This window comes from Sturnus vulgaris, chromosome 7, assembly GCF_052056855.1.
Source record: "Sturnus vulgaris isolate bStuVul1 chromosome 7, bStuVul1.hap1, whole genome shotgun sequence".
Taxonomy (NCBI): Eukaryota; Metazoa; Chordata; class Aves; order Passeriformes; family Sturnidae; genus Sturnus; species Sturnus vulgaris.
The window spans coordinates 3,863,611-3,876,388 of record NC_142249.1 but is presented as its reverse complement, the minus strand read 5'-3'; positions in this window follow the sequence as shown (position 1 = coordinate 3,876,388).

Genomic DNA, 12,778 nt, shown 5'->3' with positions numbered 1-12,778 from the left:
CCTTCAGGAAAGCCAGGCAGTCATGAAGGAGTTTGGGAGCATTATCTGGATTTTGCAGATGGGAAAAGAGTTCCAGCAAACCAGGGGATCACTGGGGAGGAAATCACACCTTGGAGGAGTTAAGTGAGGCCCAAGGGAAGATCCTTTGCCATGAAATCCCGGCAGGGATCCCAGGATGTCAAGTGGAAGGGAGCTGTGCTGGCCAGGCCTGCAGCAGAGCTTGCCCGTGGCAAGGGATCCTTCAGCTCCTCTCCAGAGGTTAATGGATTCCAAATCCAAGATTTCATTCCCAACAGGCTCTCCACGACCTGATGGAGCTGGGGCAAAGCAAAGCTCTGTTGCTTTTCTGTTGCTTACAGAAATTGGAGGGAACCTCTTTCCACAGTGATTTCTTTTCAAGGCCACACCAATGTGGAAATGGGTGGATCTTGGCCAGGCTACAAGACAGGGGCAGAAATTTTTCCCAGATCTTCAAGGGTTTTCCAAAGGTTTGAGTGTCCTCAGCTTGGTAATAAAGCCTCAGAGATGAGGAGATATTCAGATTTGGGTGCACAGAAGAAAGTGAGTTTCTCCAGTCCAGATGTGCACTGCCCTTGAGGTTTTGCACTGAGAGACCATTGCTCAAATGTGAGCGTGGAAAGCAGGAATTTGGGATCCTGAGGTCTAATCTGGGCAGTTCTGCTCAGTGCTGAGCTGCAGTGGCTTCGGGAGATCTCTGGGACAGGCATTTGTCCTGCTTGGAGCCCGGCTGTGCTTTGTGAAATCAGTGACTTGGCTGAAGCTGACAACAAATGACCTCACCCAAACAAACATTCCATCCAAGGTCTGCTCACCCCAGCTTGCCCTACAGCCCCAAAGCTTTCCCTCCATCCTTTTTAAGGTGAGGAGAGCAGGGTAAGCTGGTGAGCAGAGATATTTACATTGTTTTGTACGTGGGAATTGGTAGATTTGGTGTCACACATTTCTCTTTGTCCCAAGGGCTCCTGAGCAAGGAGCTGATCTTTTACCTCATCTCCCTCCTGGTCATCTGCTGTTCTGGTTTCCTCCTTCCAGCTGCTACCTTGCCTCACCCTCTGCAGTCACCAAGTGAGAAAATTTGGCTTATAGAAGTGGGAAAATTCCAGCTCTCCTTGGTTAGGAGGAAATCTTTGCTTCTTACCCCAAAATAAAGACACAGAGGGATGGTTTGGAACTCCAGAAGCTGTGCCAGTCAAAGATGTTGATCCAAGGGCTGGAGCCCCTCTGCTCTGGAGCCAGGTTGCAAGAGCTGGAGTGTTCACATGGAGAGAAGGCTCCAGGGAGAGCTCAGAGCCTCTTCCAGGGCCTAAAGGGGCTCCAGGAGAGCTGGAGAGGGACTGGGGACAAGGGATGGAGGGACAGGACACAGGGAATGGCTTCCCACTGCCAGAGGGCAGGGATGGATGGGATATTGGGAAGGAATTGTTCCCTGGGAGGGTGGGCAGGCCCTGGCACAGGGTGCCCAGAGAAGCTGTGGCTGCCCCTGGATCCCTGGCAGTGTCCAAGGCCAGGCTGGACACTGGGGCTTGGAGCAGCCTGGGACAGTGGGAGATGCCCTTGCCCATGGCAGATGATCTTTAAGTTCCTTTCCAACCCAAATCACTTTATTCCATTCTACTTCATGGCAACACCAGGAGGCAAACGAGGGGAGCACAGTCCCAGCGGTGAACGCGGTGCCGGACACCGGGAGCCCGCCTGCTGCCCAGACAAAAGTGTTGGAATTTCCAGGCATGTTCATCCCATGCAGAGGCAATCACCTGCAATAAATGAAGCAGTTTTTTGAAGCAGAGAGCAGGTTATGATGGATGAGGCGTCAGCTGTCGCTGCGGCCACAGCCCGAGTGTTGGAAATGCCATTATGGAAGTGCTCGTAAAAGCTCGGCGGGGCTGGAAAACTCTGCCTGCTGTTGCTGTGCCTTCTTTTTGAACACCGGACCTGCTCTACTGTAAAAGATATAAAGAAACGCCTTGATGAGTTAATAGGAAGGCAGGTTTTTGTATACACAGAAATCTTCATGCAGCAGAGCTGCATGTGCAGAGTCCCCGTTCGCTCGCGGGAGCTGAAGCGGTGGATAAACCATGAACTCCAGGTGCAGAGCTGAGGCAGAAACAGCGCTGAAAATGCTGGTGTGAGGCAGAGGAAGCAGTGGAATGAACAAATCCTTGTGCTCTGATCCCTGGAGAATGTTTTAGCAGCCCAGCTCTGCTCTGCTCTGCTCTGCCAGGGCTGAGAGGGTGCAGACCCTGGGTCTCCTCCTCCTGACAGCTCCCGATTCTGTGCTTGGCACAGTGGCTGGGAGCATCACAGCAGAGCTATTCCCAGCTCTCCTGTCTGACTGAACAAGCAGGGAATCATCTCCCCGCCCTTATCTTGCACACCCCTACCAAAAAAACCCCAAAAATCCCACTTCTGCCAGGAAGCAAGCCAGAGAGAATGCAAAGATCCTTTGTGATCATCAGCACACCTTGGCTCTGGAACTTCTGGCTTGAGTTTTGGGGGATCTCCGTGCTCCCCCAGCCCTGCCAGCCAAGACAGGGACTGTCACACTAATAGCCACAGCTTTGTGGCTGCACTCCTGGGAATACCACAGCACGTAGCGTGCCCTTGTGTATTTCCCAGGATGCTTGAATTCGTGCTTCCAGAGACAAATGATGCCTGAAATTGCATATTATAAGTCCAGATTTCTGAGGTTTTTGGTTTGTTCCTCTCTAAGTGCAGGTCTAACATGTTCCCTTTCAAACTGGCTGCCCTGCTGTAAACCAGCAAGTGCTTTTTTACCTCACTGGCCTTCCAAAACATGCAATTCAAATGCCTGACTAAGGCCCTCGTGGCTGAGCTCTGGGCTCCCAGTTCAAACACAGAGCAGTGTCTATAAAACTTTTTATATCATCTCCAGTAATATTAGAATCATATTCCCTTGACCATCCTTAGGAAAACAGCCCTTGACACACTACTGGGATGAAAGCAGGGGAACACATGGTATCAGTAAAAATAGAGTTAACAGAGCATTCCAAGCAATAACATCACACTACATGGTGTAGCAACAAGCCAAGAAGCAATAATTATTGGGAGTAAGTGGAATCCAGAGGTGCCCCCAGTGTTGCACTGTGCTCCTTTCAGTGCAAGAACCTCAGGCACTCAGTCCATAACAGCCAGTCCACTGCCAATATAAAAAAAGGTCGATGTGGCCCGATTTAAAGTCTCCCTTTTCCCCAGGGATTTGTGCCAGGGCTGCTGAGTGGCTTTGGAGGTGTCCAGGAGGTCAAGCTCAGCGGGGCTGGGGCTTTCTTCCGATGGCAGATCCCCGTGGCTGGCTGAGATCCTCATCCTGGGCTCTGCTGGGCACCCCAGGGCCTTGTCCTGTTCCTCTGCTGGCTTCCCCCAGCAGGATCAGCCCCTGGAGCAGGAGATGCCCCTCAGGAAAAGATGCTGCTTCTGGAGGAGCACAGGAAGACAGCAGAGGGCATTCCCTGAAGATGTTACCCAGGACTTGAGCTGGGAACCAGAAACCTTTGGCCTTCTCTCATAAAACCAAAGAACTCCCAGAGGTGGAAGGGATCCCCAAGGACCACAGAGACCAACTCTTCCCTCTGCACAGGACAAACCCCAAGAATTCCATTCTGTGCCTGTCCATCCTGGCACACAGCAGGGAGCAGATGCTGCCCTCCTCCCATCATCACCTTCCCAGCTCCCCCAGTTCCTCCCTCACCCTTTGGCCCAGCCTCAAGTGGTCACCCTGCAGAGCTCTGGCCCATCTCCATGGACAGCAGCCCCCCAGGCTCCTCCCTGAGCCCCCAGTGCTGGGATGGAGAGCCCTGTCTTGCCACGACAGGGGGAATCAGGCAGTTCCCCCTTCCCTGCTCCCCCCTTCCACATGAGTCACAGTTTCCAGAGGGGATGATCCTACTGTGATGGCCCATTCCCCAGGAGGAGAAATGGGGGGCTTGTGCCTCACCCCTGCTCTCCAGGGCCAGGAGTGCCTCAAAAACCTCCTCTTCTTCCAGAGCCATGATGGATAACAGAACTTGCTGCTCTCCTCTCACCTGCCCACATCCATCCTGCCTCTAATTTTCCCCTCCTTAAGCCTCGATGGTGCTTTTATCCCACTTGGCAAAGACCAGAGGGGTTGGGTGGTGGGTGCCTGGGGGGAGCCAGGAATGTGGGGTCGGGATTTGCAGGGCACAACAAACCCACTTGGCAACTCCTCCATCATTCCCCCCCCCCCACCCCCGATTTGGAGCCATGAAAAACAACTTCCTGTCAATAAACAGGAACAAAAGCTTGGAAGCGTCTTCAAAGTGATGAGTTATGTCGAAAATATGTTTTGGGGCACTTTGAATGTTCCTGCAAACTGGAGGGAAGTGATTGTTCCTGACGCTTTGGCGTTGGAGGGGAGTTTATAAATACCCAGGTCTGCGTGAGTTCGTTTTGCCATGGGAAAAAAAAAAATCCACATGGAGGGAGAGGAAGAGGAGGGGAGGAAGGCCTAAGAGGGGAAAGGAATTGAAAAACAGCTCCAAAATCTGGGGAATGGGATGGATTTTAAGAGTCAGGTGTGAGGTGAGTTTGGTTTGGGGAGAGGATCTTCTCCCTACACCTGGCCCTGGTGGTGCTGAAGCAGGAGAGGGAGGGAAGGAAGGAAGGAAGGAAGGAAGGAAGGAAGGAAGGAAGGAAGGAAGGAAGGAAGGAAGGAAGGAAGGAAGGAAGGAAGGAAGGAAGGAAGGAAGGAAGGAAGGAAGGAAGGAAGGAAGGAAGGAAGGAAGGAAGGAAGGAAGGAAGGAAGGAAGGAAGGAAGGAAGGAAGGAAGGAAGGAAGGAAGGAAGGAAGGAAGGAAGGATAGGGCTCCCATTGATCTCTCCAAGTGAAAACACGTGCTGGAACCTCAGCCAGCCGTGCTTCTTGTTATTTTAATGAGAAATTCCGAAATTAGTGGCAAAAAATAAAACGAAGCCACGCTGCAAGTGAAAGAAAACCTCTCTCTCCCCTCTCCAGGGTGTGATGGATGCATCAAAGGGATGTGGTGTTTTTACAAACAGAAATTATTTGACAGGCTGGGATGTTCCTTAATCTGTTTGCTTGAGGGAACTAAAGAGAAACATCGAAACAACAGAACAACAAAACAAAAAAGCAACCAAATAAAAATGACAGGTTTTTTTACTTAAGGAGTCCTTGCCTCTCCACCTGTGATTCATTTGTCAGCAGTTAAACATCATTACAACATTAACAGCCAATCTCAGAGCAGAAGAGCTGGGCTTTGTGCAGCCATAAACTACAGGACATCAAACTGCACTTTATGGAGTCGGGGCCGCTCAGGAGTGACCCCTTCTAAACTTTTACAGTTCTCTGCATTCTTCTGATTATGGTAAAGATTTATTTGAACTTTGATATATATATGTATAAAAAGGGAAAAAAAAAAAAAAAAAAGGAAAGAACGAAAGGAAGGAAGGAGTGTTTTATTAAAAACATTTCATCCAGGTTCTTTGGGAGACGAAACAACAGCAAGAGGTTTTCATTTGATTCACCTCCCGAAGTGGTCATGGCTGGATTTGCTTGGATTCCTGTTCAGAAATAAACACATAGGCTTGCATTACATCCCATTGGCATCTGTGCTCTGACATCCCATTGCACAACCATGGAAAGGCCTCAGCAGGGCTTTTTTCCCTTTTCTGGGGGAGGAAAGATGCCTCGGTGGGTGAGTGCTGACTGACTCCCTCTCTCACCTCCTTCTCCTCCTCCCTGCTTGCCTTTCCCTGCAGCACCCTTGGCGCTGCTGCTGCACGAGTTCAGCAATTATCTCCAAAAACAGACCCTGAAAATCTGATTTAACCTCTCAGCTGGCTGCAGAGAACACGGGGCTGATGATTGCCCACTGCTCTGCAGGCACAGCCAGGATGGGAAAGGCATTGAGGGGTGCTGCAAGCTGAACTGGGCAGTCAGCAAAGAGGAAAACACCTCAGGTTTTCCTTCTCTTTTCCAGGATCCCCCCTGTGCTGCTGTCACTCCTGGCTGGGTGCAGATGGATGCGCTTCAGCACTCAGCCTGTGGACCTGTGGAGCAGGGAAAATATTCCTGTGGGAGTTCTGCTTCACCTCTATGGAATATCACCTCCTAGGCAGCACTATTCCATAGAAACGGGGGTGTTTCCTGGCTGTAAGGAATGGGATTTTCCACACTCACTCACAGAAACACACCTGTAATGGATGTCTGTGCATACAAGGATTTTTGCAGAAATGCAGGGATGGGATGGGATGGGATGGGATGGGATGGGATGGGATGGGATGGGATGGGATGGGATGGGATGGGATGGGATGGGATGGGATGGGATGGGATGGGATGGGATGGGATGGGATGGGATGGGATGGCTCAGTATCTGCTCTAATCCTGGTTTAGCTATGGCAAGGTCCCAGCCTCATCATGTCCAAGGGTGTCCATCCATCACATTGCTCCCTAGGCTGTTTTTAAGGAAAACACTCTCTGAGCAGGGAGCTTGATGTAGGGACAGATACAAGAGCCATAAATCCCAGGAAGGCCCCAAATCAGAGCAATTGGCTTTTTGGAGGTTGTACACAGTGAAGAAGTGCTGATGAGACAGATTTTTCCAAGGAAACTTGCCACTTCACAGAATTGCTGTTTCCCACGGGGAAGAAATGTGCTGAAAACTTGCAGTGTTCTTCTTTTTATGTCTTTTTTCCTTCTCCCAATTTTATTTTGAAGGGTTATGGGGGAGACAAACCTGAAATGAAACACTTCATTTTGGTCAGTTTGACCCGATCGGGGGAATATTTCATTCTTTTGATTGGATTGGTTTCAAATCAATTTGGGACACGCTTCAGCTTTCCTCAGGGAAAGTGCAGCTCCATCTCTTCTCCTGTATTGTGGATCTGCTCTTGGGAGGACCTCAATGCCCAGGAGGCAAAGACCAACTTTTGTGCTGGCCGAGTCCGTGGGAATGGTGATGATCCAAGGGCATGGCTGCACATTCCAAAGAGCAGGGAGGTTGAAAACAGCCCTGATAATCCATAATTCCTCTCCAGAGCTCCATGAAGGAGAATGAGAAAGAGAGAAACTCTCTGGAGATCCTTGTCCCAAGCCCCTCCCTGCTGTCAGTCTTCAGCAAAGCACACAGGGTAATTAATTTAACATAATGACCTGAAAAGAAGCATTTTGCAATCCTTTCAGCTCCTGTTCTGATTCCCAGCATTCCAAATCATCTTTATGTCACATCAGTTCAAACATATCTATAGAAAATATATTTTTTTTTTTACTTGACAATTGTCCTGGGGCCTCATTTTGGAATTTCAACTTGTCTGAGCCTTCCTTCCCTCCAGTTAAAATCTGTGGCTGAGATAGGAAGACAAAGAAAAGCTGCAACGAGCCATCAGTTGCTGATGTTTTTTGGTGCTGGAGAGCTCAGTGATCACTGCTGGGGTTTTTTTTCCCTGTTTGTTGGCCAGCTCCCTCCAAATTTCTCTAGTTGCTTTCTCCAAAATGGTTCTGTTTTCCTCAGTAAAATTTAAAGCACAAATCAAACAGAGCAGGTTGTCTTGTTTTTCTGCTCACATTTCTTAGAAAAAAATACCCAAACTGATGTGATTCGAAATGGAATTACCTTATCCTAAAAGTGCTGAAACCCAATCTATTATCAAAAGCATAATTCTCCTGGGGTTTTCAGAGTTTTTTTGTGCAGTCCAAATGCTACAAATGATGCTGGCTAAAGCAAAATAACAAAACAGGGAGTCATGAGGTTTTATTGGGACAGACTGGGGAATGTGGCCCTGTTTTGTCCAGGATCCCTGGCCATTTCTGCAGCTCCTGCGAGGTCCAGTGCAATTGCAGAGTGGAAAAGATTAATTTCCTGCAGGAGGACCCCTGATATTCTCTCTGTGTGCATTCACAGAGCTTCTGTGCTGCTGGTGTGGGTGTCAGAGAGGGAACTGGAGATGTAAAACCTCCCCTGGATGTTTTATTCCATGAATTTGCTGGGAGAAATGCAGGAATTGCTGTCCCACAGCAGGTGAGAGATGTCCTGTCCACGCTCACAGCCTTTGCAGTAAAGCCCCCCAAAGGCACAGCACACCTGGTTTCAGCATTTGCTCTTGTCTGAACCTTGGAAAATGCTCCTGCAAACCTGCTCCAAGTGCAGAGCAACCTCTGTGAGGGAAGATTTATTGTTCTGGACCCAAACCAGGCAGTATTTTATCATTTTGGAGCCCCACACTTCGGGCTGGGTGAGCTGTGAGGTTCTGATGTTCGACCCACGGGCTGGAAGGGACCTCCAGGTGTCATCTGCTCTGCCCTCCCCACCCCAGGTCTCAGGTATGGTTTCTCCAGAGGTTTCTCCTCTGGCTGGAGTCCCCCTCCTTCCTTCTGAGACTCCTTGATGGGCCTTTCCTCTCTTTCTTTAATGTTCTTACCAGTCATGAACAAATAAGTCCTAAAATCCGGTGGTTTTTCCATGTTTACTGTAAGCTGGATGGGAGCCCTGATGACTCTGATGCATTAAAAAGACCAGGGGAAACAAGGAATAACAGGATCCGTTGCCATAACAGAGGATGATCCAACATCTTCAGACCTAAAAATAGTTCCTCCCTGTTAACCTCTCTGTGGTACCTGTGGGAGGGAGGGAAGGAGGGAAGGAAGGAAGGAAGGAGAGAGGGAGGGAGGGAGGAAGGGAGGAAGAAGGAAGGAAGGAAGGAAGGAAGGAAGGAAGGAAGGAAGGAAGGAAGGAAGGAAGGAAGGAAGGAAGGAAGGAAGGAAGGAAGGAAGGAAGGAAGGAAGGAAGGAAGGAAGGAAGGAAGGAAGGAAGGAAGGAAGGAAGGAAGGAAGGAAGGAAGGAAGGAAGGAAGGAAGGAAGGAAGGAAGGAAGGAAGGAAGGAAGGAAGGAAGGAAGGAAGGAAGGAAGGAAGGAAGGAAGGAAGGAAGGAAGGAAGAAAGGAAGAAAAGAAAGGAAGGAAGAAAGGAAGGAAGGAAGTTCATTAGTTCGTTCCAGGAGCTGGAATGAGGAGGAGTAGAAGAACTGGTTTAATAACTGTTAAATATTAAATACTGATAAATATCTGCAGTTAAATATCTGGGATATGGTTTGGGAAGGCCCAGCTCTGCTCTCAGCTTTGCCCCATGTTCCTCACATGGCACTGGACCGATCCTTTCTCTTCCTGGTTCCTTCTGGGTTCTTCCTCCCTTAAATGTTTGAGGGAAAAGACTATTCCTAAAATATTCTTCCAAAGGGTGGTGTTACTCCAGTCCTGCTGGTCTGGGAAGCAAAAGTCCAAAGGAACACTTTTGAGGACCTCTGACCCCACAGCCTGTCTGGCCTCATGCCCTATGGAGCAGTCCCCACCAGCCTTTCCCAACAGTTGGGATTTCCCTCCTGGAATTTCCCAGTAAAACCAAGGACTGACCCTAAGCTGTCATGCCGTGTCCCTGCTCTGCAGCTGGAATTTGGGGTTTTTTTGCCCTTCTTTTCCCCCTCTGACAAACCCTTCCAATTTGTGGAGGAAGGGGAGACCTCGAGGGATGAAAAGGCCTCCCCAAATCCCCAGTTTTGGAAAAGGGCTGCCTACTTCTGAGCCTCTGCAGGGATGTTCTGGCTGAGGTTTGCCATGACTGAGATCCTATAAGAAATCCCAGGAACTGGCTGCCAAGGCCTGGATGGCTTCCACTTCTCCCCTGGGCAGCAGGATGCTAATTGTCCTCTCCTAATGATGTCTGCAGGCTGTGGAGCTCATGAGGGGCTGCTCTGGAAGAAGCCACAGCTCCATTCCTTTGCTTTAGCATGGAACTCAGGAGATTTGTATGTTTTAAACAACCCAAACCAGAGCACACAGAGCAGGGCTGGGGTCTCTGCCCACTTCTTTTGGATGTATCTGCTAAAGATCTCATCAATTCCTATTCCTAAAGTTCATACCACAGCACAGCCAACCCAAACCCATGGAAAGTACAATTTATTTGGAGAGTAAAAAAGGCCTCTGGATCTGCAGCTGCTATAAACTCACAGGAGACTTTTTTTTTAACAATAAGTGGGAAAGTCTCATTAATTTTGCCTGCCAGTTTCTGAGCTTTTGGGGTATTCCAGCATCTGCCTCTGTGAAGATTAGAAACCCTGTTTCTGTGAAGGCTGGGATCCTTTCCCAGCAATAAAAGACAGAGGTTATTTTTAGTGGAGGGCTGAACTTAGCAGGGTCACGAGAAAATGGGAGATAGATGGGAAATATTGGTTAAACAGTCATTATGGGAAACCCCTGGGAGACGAACCTGCACTTATTCCCTAGGTCTGCCTGTCCCTGGGCTCCACAGATTTCAGTGCCATGGATTTGGTGTCCGTGTGGAGCTGAGGGGTTACCTTGTCCTTGGAATTGCCCACCGTGAGAAAGGATCATCAGAAAGGTCAAGGAATCACCAACCTCTGCTGCTCTGTCCCCTTCCTCTCCTTGCAAAGGACTCCCAGACTTCTCCAATCTGCTTCCAAGAGGAAGCTGATGGGTGCTAAATAGATTTATGGAAGAGAAGAGCACTCCAAAAAACTGCTTCTGCTCATCTGCCATGTTTTCAGCATTTTAAACAGGAGCAGTCCTATTACAAAGCTGAAAATTTTCCCTTGGGAGGAAAGCTTTGATTTCACCATTTTGCATAAAAATCCCTATGGACTGCTTGCTCTGTCGAGTTAAGGGGAGATGATAAATTTCAAATGGCAGAGCTGGAGATCAGACAGGGGGACCCCTGGTTCCCTTTGCTTGAGCAGGAACCTTGGAGTCCAGTCCTTGGAGTTCCAGTTCCTGGAACACCCTCCACAGCAGAGCCTTGGGCACTGCAAGTGCTGATTGTCACACCCTAGAGCACCAGGTGGTCACCTGAGAGGGGCAGTCTGGCCACAGAGATTCACATCCCCTCTTCCAGTGGCCCCAGGCTGGCACACTGACACAGCAAGAGCCACTCAGGTAGGCCTGCAGGCACTGGCAGAGGTCACAACACACCCACAGCATCCCAGGGTTTGGCTCCGAGGTGAGAGCTTGCTAAAAACCACGAGCTCTGCCAGGAAACAGCTGCCTTCATTCCCTCTGTTTATTGAGCTCTTTTCCCAGGCATCTCCTCTTGACAGCTGGAACAATGGGAATCTGCCTTGAATGACTGCTAGCACTGAGGATATCCCAGCATGGGCAGGAATTGGGATGGTTTGAGTTTCCTTTGATGAAAATGAAGGCGGTGCCATTGGATAACATTGACCTGCGGGGTGCTCAGGTGTAAATCTCCTGGTTTGGAGGCTCAGGGAACACCTCCGCTGAACAATGGAGCTGGATATTCCAGGCAAGCACTGCCGAGCTGGAATATAACCCTGGAAAGCAGAGGGATGGCTAATTTGGGTGTTCATAAACCACTCCATCACTGCCCCAGTGGTTGGAGTCTGTGTTGGTTGTGGCTTCTCTCGTTGGAGCTCCGTGGTGTGGGCACAGCTGGGACAGCCTGGCTGACCCCTCCGCCCTTGCTGGGAACCCCACAGGGCTCCTGCAAAACCAGCTGGTCAGCGGAAATCTCTGCCACCACAACAGACAAACCACATCCATGTCTGTCCACGGCTCTTTCCAGAGCTCCTGGGTTCTACTTGCAAATTAAAAAAAAAAAAAAAAAAAATAAATTAATAACTCCAATTTGGGTTGTTTAGTGACACCAGGAAACGCTCATCGTACCGAGTCCTCCAGGACCAGACATGGACATTGGGAATGCTCCATGGCAGAAGCAATGACCCCATTTCAACAGGCTTTTCCCACTTTCCTTCAAAGCCAAGCTGGGGCCCGATTGTATCTGCTGCTGTGGCATGGAATAATGTCTGCTTGGGAAAGCCGGGCGATGGTTGGCTGCAGAAAAGAAAAATATCTTTCAGATATTTTATAATCCAAAAAACGTGGTCTCCAATGAGCTTTTTCCAAGCACATTAGTGCTACAGCCATTAATAATCATAGAGCTCAAAGAGGGAAAAAAAAAATCAGCTGGAAGCGAGTTGAAAGGGAAACCTATTAAAATAAAAAAAGCAATTTCCCAAAAATATATACAGCTTCATTTCCAATATTTTTTTTCTGGAGTTTTTTGGGTTTTCTTTCTTTTTTTTTTTTTTTTCTTTTTTTTTTTTCTTTTTTTTTGTGGAGTTATTTTTCTCTGTAACTAAAACTTTCAGTGACCTAATAGTCCTTTTAAAAGACAGCTGCAGGGAATAAAGTGGGGCTGTTTTGTTCCTCTTGCATTGTTCCTAACAGCAGGACCTATTCCTCCTTGTCCTGATTGAATGCTTCCCAGAGTGTCTAGACATGTCACCACCATTGCTGAGGAGCCAGGAGATACCAGGGCTCATCCCAGGAGCTGGGAAGGTCCCTTATCTGTCCTGCTCCCCATGGAGAGTCTTTCCAAACCCAAGGCTTCGGTGAAAACCCAGATGATGAGCTTCCTAAAAATATCCTCTGCGCTGTTCATTTTTAGGTAGTGCTGGGGTCATATTTTCCATGTTTTTGGCAGCAGGAAGCTGCTGTTTCTGCTGGAGAACACAACTTCCCCAGCAGGAATTTAGAGGGCAGCACCCAGCTCCCCATGCCTGGTGACCGCAGAGCAGGAGGTCACAGGATGAGCTGTCCCATCCCTCTCACGTTCCTGCAGTCTGGGACAGCTTTCCCTGCCTGCCAGGGAGGCTCCACGTGCACATACCTGGCCCGAAGCTCCAGATGTTCCCAATATTTACCCTCTGTGAGATGTCCCACCCCGGTTTCCGCCGCTT